Below are 9388 nucleotides of genomic sequence, written 5' to 3'. Positions count from 1 at the left end.
TAAGAACCTCCATAATTTTTTTTTTAACCACTGAGTAGTACCATTTTGTATAGATGGACCACATTTTCCTCATCCATTCTTCTATTGGGAGGCATCTAGATTGTTTCTAGATTCTAGCTATTGTGCATAATATTACTATGAACATAGGTAAGCAAATGTCTTTGTGGTATGATTTTGCAGCCTTTGGGAATATGCCCAAAACTGGTATTACTGTGTCTTGTGGTAGACTGTTTATCAGTTTTCTAAGAAACTGTCATACTGATTTACAAAATGGCTGCACAAGTTTGCACTCCAACCAGCAGAGGGGCAAGGAAATTATTAAATTTTCAGGCAAATGGATAAAACTAAAAAAAAAAATCATCCTGAGTGAGATAACCCATACTCAGAAAGAGAAATATAGTATGTTCTCACTCATTGGTGGTTATTAGGAGTAAGGTATGGGACAACCAAACTACAATCCACAGACCCAGAAAATGTAGATAACAAGGTAGGTCGAAAGAGAGACTCATAAATGTTACTGGGAAGAGGAAGTAGACAAGATCTCTTGGGTAAACTGAGGCCTTTGGGGTGGGGAGAGGGATTAGAAGTGGAGAGAGTGGATGGGTAGGCTGGTTGTGTTAGGTAGGTTAGGGGCAGTATAGGGGGTAAGAGTAAGAAAAGTGACATATTGATAGCAGGGGCCATTATGGGGTTGAGAAGAACCCTGAGGTGGGGAAGAACCCTGAGGTCAGGGTAATTCTCAGGAACCTACAAAAATGGCCCCAAGCAGAACTCCTAGCAATAGTAGAGAGTGTGCCTGAACTGGCTATCTACTCTGATCTGACTGGTGACTACCCTAGTTGCTATCAGAGTCACACTATCCAGTAACAGGGAAGCAGATGCAGAGATTCATAGACAAGCCCTGTGCTGAGCTGGAGAGTTTTGTAGAAGGAAGGAGGAAAGACTCTATGAGCCAGGGGAGTCATGATGGGGAACCCACAGGGACAGTTGACCTGAGCTCACGGAAGTTCCAGGATGCTGGACCCACAGTTATGGGGTTAGAGAGTAACAGCATCTAAGTAAATTATTCCTCACTGGCAGGCTGTGTATTGTGGTTACAAGAAAGAACCAATCACTTTATTACTTACCTTCAAAGGTAATCTGATAAGCAGTCTTAAAGGAATCACAAACCTAAACATTTACACATTTCTTTAGGGGTTTTAGGTCTATTTAAATTGTTTATCTGGTTATTTGATAGTTTTTTCATGGTTTTCTTGGCTTTCTTTAAGAGATTTCTTTAAGATTTAAGATAAAGATTTAAGATTTCTTTAAGAGATTTCTTTAAGAAATTTCTTTAAGAGATTTCAATTTTGTAGGAAGAGGGGAAATAGGAATAGTGCTATGAATACTGTATAATTTAGAACCCAGGATATAACCTGGGCTTTTATGAAAAAACTGCTTGTCTCCCTGCATCTGACACTGATGAGGGTATGGAAGCATTCACCCTCTAGCCTACTCTATTGTTAATGGTCAAATATGCTTGTCTAGGTCAGTAATTTTCTTCTGTTTTTGTAAGATTATAATTTAATTATATCACTTGACCCTTTCCTTTCATCCCATCAAGCCCTCCCATCAAGTTCATGTCCTTTTCTCTCACTAATTGTTAATGCATGCATATATGCATTTGCACATATATTCCTAAATAAAACCTGTTTAATCAATATAATGTTACCTGTGTTGATACTGTCACGACTGACTGTTTAGGAGAATCAACAGCCACTAATTTGCTGAGTACAATTTCTAACAATACCCTATAAACATTGGTCTTTTATCTATTTGTCTTTATAAGTGTATTCTTACACTTCATCAAGGAAACTACTTTGTAATATACAAAGACCACAACAAAAATACACAAATCAAAATGCAGAGTCATGGCACTCTGTCCCAGTTAATGCTTCTACAAAACAGTCCATTCAGGATTGGAGAGATGATTCAGAGGTTACGAACACTGGCTGCCACACAGAACCTCATAGAAGAGAAAGTGGGAAGTACACTTGAACACATTGGCACAGGAGACCACTTCCTAAATATAACTCCAGTACCACAGACACTGAGAGAAGCAATTAATGAATGGGACCTCCTAAAACTGAAAAGCTTCTGTAAAGCAAAGGACATGGTCAACAAGACAAAAATGACAGCCTACAGAATGGGAAGAGATTTTCACCAACCTCTCATCAGACAGTAGACTGATCTCCAAAATATAGAAAAAACTCAAGAAATTGGGAACAAATTATCCAGTAAAATAGTGGAATACAGAGCTAAACAAAGAACTCTCAACAGAGAAATCTAAAATGTCTGAAAGACACTTAAGGAAATACTCAACATCCTTAGTCATCAGAGAAATACAAATCAAAACAACTCTGAGATTCCACCTTACAACTGTAAGAATGGCCAAGATCAAAAACAGTGATGACAACTTATGCTAGAGAGGTTGTGGGGAAAAGGGAACACTCTTGCACTAATGGTGGGAGTGCAAGCTGGTACATCCCTTTTAGATATCAGTGAAGCAATTATTCAGAAAATTAGGAAACAACCTTCCTAAAAACCCAGTTATACCACTTTGGGGTATATATCCAAAAGATTCTCAATGATGCCACAACGACTTGTGCTCAACTATGTTCATAGCAGCATTATTTGTCACACCCAGAATCTGGAAACAACCTAAATTCCCTTTGACGGAAGAATCGATAAGGGAAATGTAGTATATTTACACAATGAAGTACTACACAGCAGAAAAAATAACAGCATCTTGAATTTTGCAGGAAAATGGATGTAGCTAGAAAACATCATTTTGAATGAGGTAACCCAGACCCAGGAAAACAATTATCACTCATAAGTGGTTTTTAAATATAAAGCAAAGAAAACCAGCCTACAAATTGCAATCCTAGAGAACCTAGATAACAATGAGGACCCTAAGAGAGACATACATGGAGCTAGTCAACTTGGGAAGTAGAAGAAGACAAGATCTCCTGAGTTAATTGGGAGCAAGGGGACCTTGAGAGAGGGTTAAATGGGAGGGAAGATGCAGGAAGGGGAGTAGAGAAAAATGTAGAGCTCAATAAATCAATAAAAATAAATAAATAAAAATAAAAAGAGCACTGACTGCTCTTCCTGAGGTCCTGAGTTCAATTCCCAGGAACCACACGGTGGCTTACAACCATCCATAAGGAGATCTGGTGTCCTCTTCTGGTGTGCAGACATACATGCAAACAGAACATTGTAAACATAATGAGTAAATAAATCTTAACAACATCAACAATAACAACAACAAAACTACTCCCAAGAGACAACTCAGGGAGCTCTGCAGAAAAGAGGGGTAAAAATATTGGAAGAATCAGAAAATCAGAAAGTTTGTTGATGGAACACACCTTTAATCTCTATGTTTTCCAGTTCAATAAGCCTCTCCACTAATACAATAACCCAAATCAAACCAAATTTTTTTTAAAAAGTCCAGATTTAATGGATCCCAGTGCTCCCTGATGGCCCTCAGGAAACACATGGAGACGGGGGAAGGAGAACTGGAAAGACCACATGTTCATTCTCTGGGAGGGGGCAGTTTCAATATCTTGTGGGAGTGGTCTTGACCCTCTCTGGGGAGGTGTCACCTTTTGGCAGACTGTCTTGGAGGTGGAGTCTGAACTGGAGCAACTCCTAGGTGAGGGGGCCTTCCAACCAAACATCCCAGACTCCTTGGATAAAAGGGTGCCAGTGGGCTGAGGTGACACACCTCAGACTCAAATTTTGGAATCAGGACACCTTTATGTTGATTTAACTTAGCAGTCCATACAATGAAATGTCTCTCTGTACTTGGTTCATACACAGTCAAAAAAAATTCAAAGATAACACAATAATATACATAATCCAGACTCTTTGTGAATTTTCCATCTTTATGTGGCTTATTTTTCCTTACTCCTTGTGATCTATGACTGTCCGTACTCTGCCTCTATAAAGACTTCTTTTTACTTCTTTTTCAACTCTCTATGTTTTTTTTCCTCTCTTCCAAGATTATATACATTTATCCAACACTGTGACCCATTTAGAGTACTTTTATGTCTGAATTTGTCCTTATTGCATTATCTGTAATTCTCTCTTGTGTTGAAGAGCTTTTAAAATGGTAAGCAGCGTGGTTGCAGCTGCTCTGAATACTGGCTCCACCCTTCTCCAATTTTAAAATGGTGGGAGCATGGCCACAGTTAGCTCTGGGGCCACCAGGCAGGAGCCGTGCCCAACACTCCAACTCCAAGAAGGAGCGTGCAGTACATAAACCTTTTTTATCTGAGTAGTAGCTAAGTCTGCCATGCAGCACACTGTGTGGCCTGGAAATATATCTGTGTATGGTGGCAGGAATCTGCCCTGCCCTCCTGTATGTTCATGTGTAGTAGACCCAATCACACCACCTGTCCAGGCAGGGAACCCAAAGCCATGGGCATGGTTTCAGCTACTTTCCTTCCAACCCCAAGTGGCACACAAACACCCAGTCCCATAATTGCCATTGAAATGCTTCATAGCCAGAGCTCGCGCTGGCAGCACAGTCAAAGAAGCCACATTTTAAAACCACATAGCTTTTTTCCTGCTATGGCTGAATCAGAAAATCATCTCTTAAAGGAGCCATACCTCTGCTTGCTTCTAGCAAACAGAGCCCATCCAAGAAAACGCTGCTAGCAAACCATACTTAACTCTGTTCTTTTGTGTGGAGAATTAATTTTTAAAATTTCTCAGGTTTTTACATGGATTTTTGTTGGCCACATGGGGTGACAATATTTGCAGGGAGTAACTTATTCGTCCCAGTCAGACAGAACCAGAATGATCACACAGAAACTGTATTCATTAAATCACTGCTTGGTCCACCATTAGCTCTACCGTCTTATTGGTGAACTCTTACATCTTAATTCAACCATTTCTATTAATCTGTGTATCACCATGAGGTTTTGGCCTACCAGGAAAATTTCAGCACCTGCCTCCAACATTACTTATATAATTTTGTATTAGGCTTAGAACTCTCTTATTTAAACAAAAAGGGGAGGTGCAGTAGGAAATTATTCAGCCATTAGCCTTTAAGTTACCAGCCTACTTGGGTGTGGCCTTTTATACTCTAAATGCTAATGTAAAGCTTGCACTGCTCTCTCTCTTCCAGCTGCTGAATTTGGTTCCTGTTTCCCCATTTTGTGCAGAGGACTGTGATCTGTGAGTCTAACCCTAAATAAATAATCCTTTATTATGCTCATTTCTGAGCTTGTGTGGTATTTCTTTTTAACATTCATCTTCAACCAACAGACAACAGGAAGCAGTTTGGAGAAAGCAATGCTCAAATTCCTAAAAAGGCTATTTTTATAAATGTTTGTTTTCATTTAAAAGGATTGAGCATAAATGCTAAAATGGTCACAGTCATTTTCCAAAAGAAATGAAAGATACAGGAGCATATGATACAGACATGAATACTTTGTATTGGTATGGATCTTTGTCTATTGATACAGATTTAAGGTCAATTTTGGTACACTGTGTATATGTATTTCTGTCGTGTTTAAGGTATATGTGTTTGTACAGATCATTTAAAAATGTAATGTATAATTAAGAAAAGCAGATTAATAGAGAGTAATTTATAATAGTCAAGCTTGTAGTCATGTTACTTAAGTTTTCTAGATATATAGAGATATATTTCTGTTAGGTAGATAATCTTCCACACTTCAAAGACCTACAGAAATGACATTAAAAATGTTTTAAGAACTTAGACTTTTCTTGACAGTGAGACAGGCCTGTCTCTGGCAACACTAATTACTTCAGAGAGGTTGATGGAATTTGAAGAAACTCATTATGGAATTTGACTTTAGTGTGACAAAGCTAACTATTTGGGCAAAAATCTGTTCTTGCATGAACTGATTGATTGTATGCTTTGAATTGGACATGCAGAGCATACAGGTAAGTGACTACTGAACTTTCCAGAGGAAAGATGGTCCTTTAGGGTTCCTGATTCACATAAGAAACGATCAGGCTTTGTTCAGGACACAGAAAAAGACAGCTGATGTACTTTAACAACACTAGGCAGAACAGAGCTTCAAATTTCCTACTTCACTGAAAAGTCTGCCAGATATTATGGACCTGTATGCCAAAGATGAATGCCCCAACGTTGCAGAAGAACTTTGGTGACTGTCCAGACAGTGAGATGCCTCTGTTAATTCTAGAGTTTTAGAAGTTGTTGATGAAGCAACTCCTGTTCACTGAGGTAATATAATGCCTTTCTAAAGTCTTTGAAGACTTGAAGACAGATAGTTATAGTTTTCCTTAGTTATGATAAAAGATAAATTAGTTATAAAACTTTAGACTCACAAAATAGAATAGATGATAGAGTGTTTTCCTTAATTTGCCAAATGTAAATGAACTAAATATTGTAACTATAATTCTTGTTTCATAACTGTTTTGTATATATAATTTTACTATGTTAAAGTTAAAACCATTCTTTTTAATTAGGCAGAAAAAGGGTGATGATGTGGGATGTCTTTCTGTATATCTGTTGCCTTTATTGGTTAATGAATAAAGCTGCTTTGACCTATGGAAGGGCAAAATAAAGACAGGCTGAAAGAGATATAGAGAGAGAGCAGGCAGAGTCAAGAAGAAACCACGTAGCTGCTAAAGGAGAAAGACACCTACCATTAGTCCACAGCCTTGTGGTGTTATATAGATTGATAGAAATGTCTTAATTTAATATATAAGAACTATGGATCTTTGTCAGCTCAAGGCAAGCCTGATCTACAACAGTTAGTTCTAGGTCAGGCTCCAAAGCCACAAAAACCCTGTCTCAAAAAACAAAAAAAGAGTAAAAAATGGAAATGCACCTGAGATATCAGTCAAACAGTAATGTAATTGATATACTTTCTGTGTGATTATTCAGGCTGGGCAGCCAAGAACAAAAGAGAAGTCTCCATTTGCATTCGTCAGAAATTTATTTTTATTTTATTTAAATAGCATTTTTTCATTTATTTTACACACCAAAACTTTGTCTTTTTTCCTCTCCTCCTGTCTCTTTCTCCTGACCCCACTCCCCATCTGCTTCTCCTCTATCTCCATGCAGAAGGGGGCTGGCCTCTCATGGGCTTGCACAAAACATGGCATATGAAGTTCAGGCATGTTCAAACTCCTGCCCTTATGTCCAGGGAGGGTGAAGTAATCCAGTGTGTGGGACAGGTTACCAAAAGCCAGCTAAGCACCATGAATAGGCTTGATCTCACTGTGCTTGGACACGTCCAAGCTACACGATTGTCACACACATGCAAAGAGCCTTGGTTGGATACATGCAGGCTCTGTAACTGCTGTGATGGGAACGTCAGCCAATCACATTCTGCTTAGGGTGTGTCCCCCTGGGGCCACACAAAACAAATAAAAGATCAAAGTGTGCTTGCCACTTCCTCTCTTTGCCCCTGCATTTGGACTGTTGGGACTGTGGTGGAAGTTTTCCTTCATTCTGTTTATTAAAGCTGTATCTTTTATACTAAGCTAGTCTGGTCAATTTTTAACTACCAATCGACCTCACCCCTTCAATTGGCGCCCAACCCAAAGTCGCGAGGCCCTTTGGAGACCTCTACAGAGGGTTCCCTGCTGATTAAACACAGTGGGTCCCCACATCTGATTTCTATCACAGCTGCATGCAGTCTGCTCACCGGAGACAAGCAGTTTTTTTTATTAAGTAATCAATGAAAGCAACAAAAATACAGAAGACCCACCTACAGTATTTTCCCTTTTTCTGTTTAAACAAAAAAGAAAGGCTTTCATTTTAACATAGTAAAATTACATATAGCAAAATAGTTATAAAGCAAGAATTATAGTTACAATATTTATATCTACTTTATCTTTTATCATAACTAAGGAAAGCTATAACTATAACTAACCATTCTTCCACTCCATCAAAGACTTCAGAAGGATATACTATTACCTAAGTGAACAAGAAATAAGCAACTTCCAAACTCTAAAAATGACAGAGACATCTCGCTGCCTGGACAGTCACCCAAAGTTCTTTTGTACCATTGGGGCATCCATCTTCAGTATACAGGCCCATAGTATCCAGCAGACATTTCCATGAAGCAGGAAATTTCAAAGGCAGTTCAGTCACTATCTGCTGTGTCCTGCAGAATGTCTCACAGATTCTTTCATGAATCAGGAATCCTGAAAGGCAATTTTACCTTTAGGCAAGTTCAGCTGTCCTCTCTCTGCAGGTTCTTTGTGTCCAGTATATACAACAGTCCAGGCAAGAGCAGTTTCTTGCCCAAATGGCTATCAAACTCCATAAGGAACCTCTTTGATGCCCATCCTCTTGAAGTAGATGGTGCTGCCAGGAGCAGACGTGTCTTATTGTCATGAAAAACCCTAAGTTAACATTAAATGCCATATTCTGTAGTCTTTGAAAGATATAAAGAATGCCTATCTAACTGAAATACATCTCTATATATCTAGAAAATCTAACTAACATGACTACAAGCTTGACTATTATTGATGATTATACATTAACAACCTATATTTCCTAATTATACATTACATTTTTAAATAACTACATAATCACAATACCTTAATCAAGATCAGAAATGCTTATACATATAACAAAATTGACTTTAAAGTCCATACCAATGCAAGTTATTCATATCTATATCATATCCCCCTTTAAATGTAAAAGAACATTTATAAACAATATTTGGGAATATGAACGTAGTTATTTCTCTCCAAAGTTCTTCCTGCTGTCTGAGGGCGCTGTTTTTCAAGTCTTTCATGGTATAACCAGTGTGCGAGATTCATCTCAGTCAGCAGTTGAGTGAAGTAATTTTTTGAGGGTGTTCACAGCAACCATTCAGGAGGACGTGGTCTATCACACCATATTGGGATAAAAGCAATACACAGGGTCTCATCCTCTGTGAAAACAAAAGAAGGACCTCCTTTCCAAAGCATCATATTCTCAGACCCAAATCTTGAAGTCAAGATATCTTTAGAATATGTATGTTGGATCATTTTAGCAGCCTACACAATGAAATGTCTCTCTGTAAGATAGTTCTAAAAAGTTTCTTGCCTTTGAAAATGGCATGTCAGTTATGTTAGGCCTTAGCCAAAGTTGGTTGCCTCAACATTGCAAATGAGATTTTGGGTGATTTCCCAGGTAGCTAGTTGTCTCAGTCATTTGTTTCATGATTTGGAAGTTTCTCATTTGTACTTCCTGGCTGCTTAAGTAAAATTATTTCCCTTCTAAGATCTTTGATGGAGTTGAAGATTAGATAGTCGTAGTTACCCTCTACATTATTTAGACTCCTTAGTAAAACTTTTTTTATATGTTTCTTGCTTAATACTGTTGTTTGTAATTTTATATTTGCTGTAT

This window comes from Myodes glareolus, chromosome 6, assembly GCF_982192425.1.
Source record: "Myodes glareolus chromosome 6, mMyoGla1.1, whole genome shotgun sequence".
Lineage (NCBI taxonomy): Eukaryota > Metazoa > Chordata > Mammalia > Rodentia > Cricetidae > Myodes > Myodes glareolus.
Note: the sequence above shows the minus strand (reverse complement) of the source record.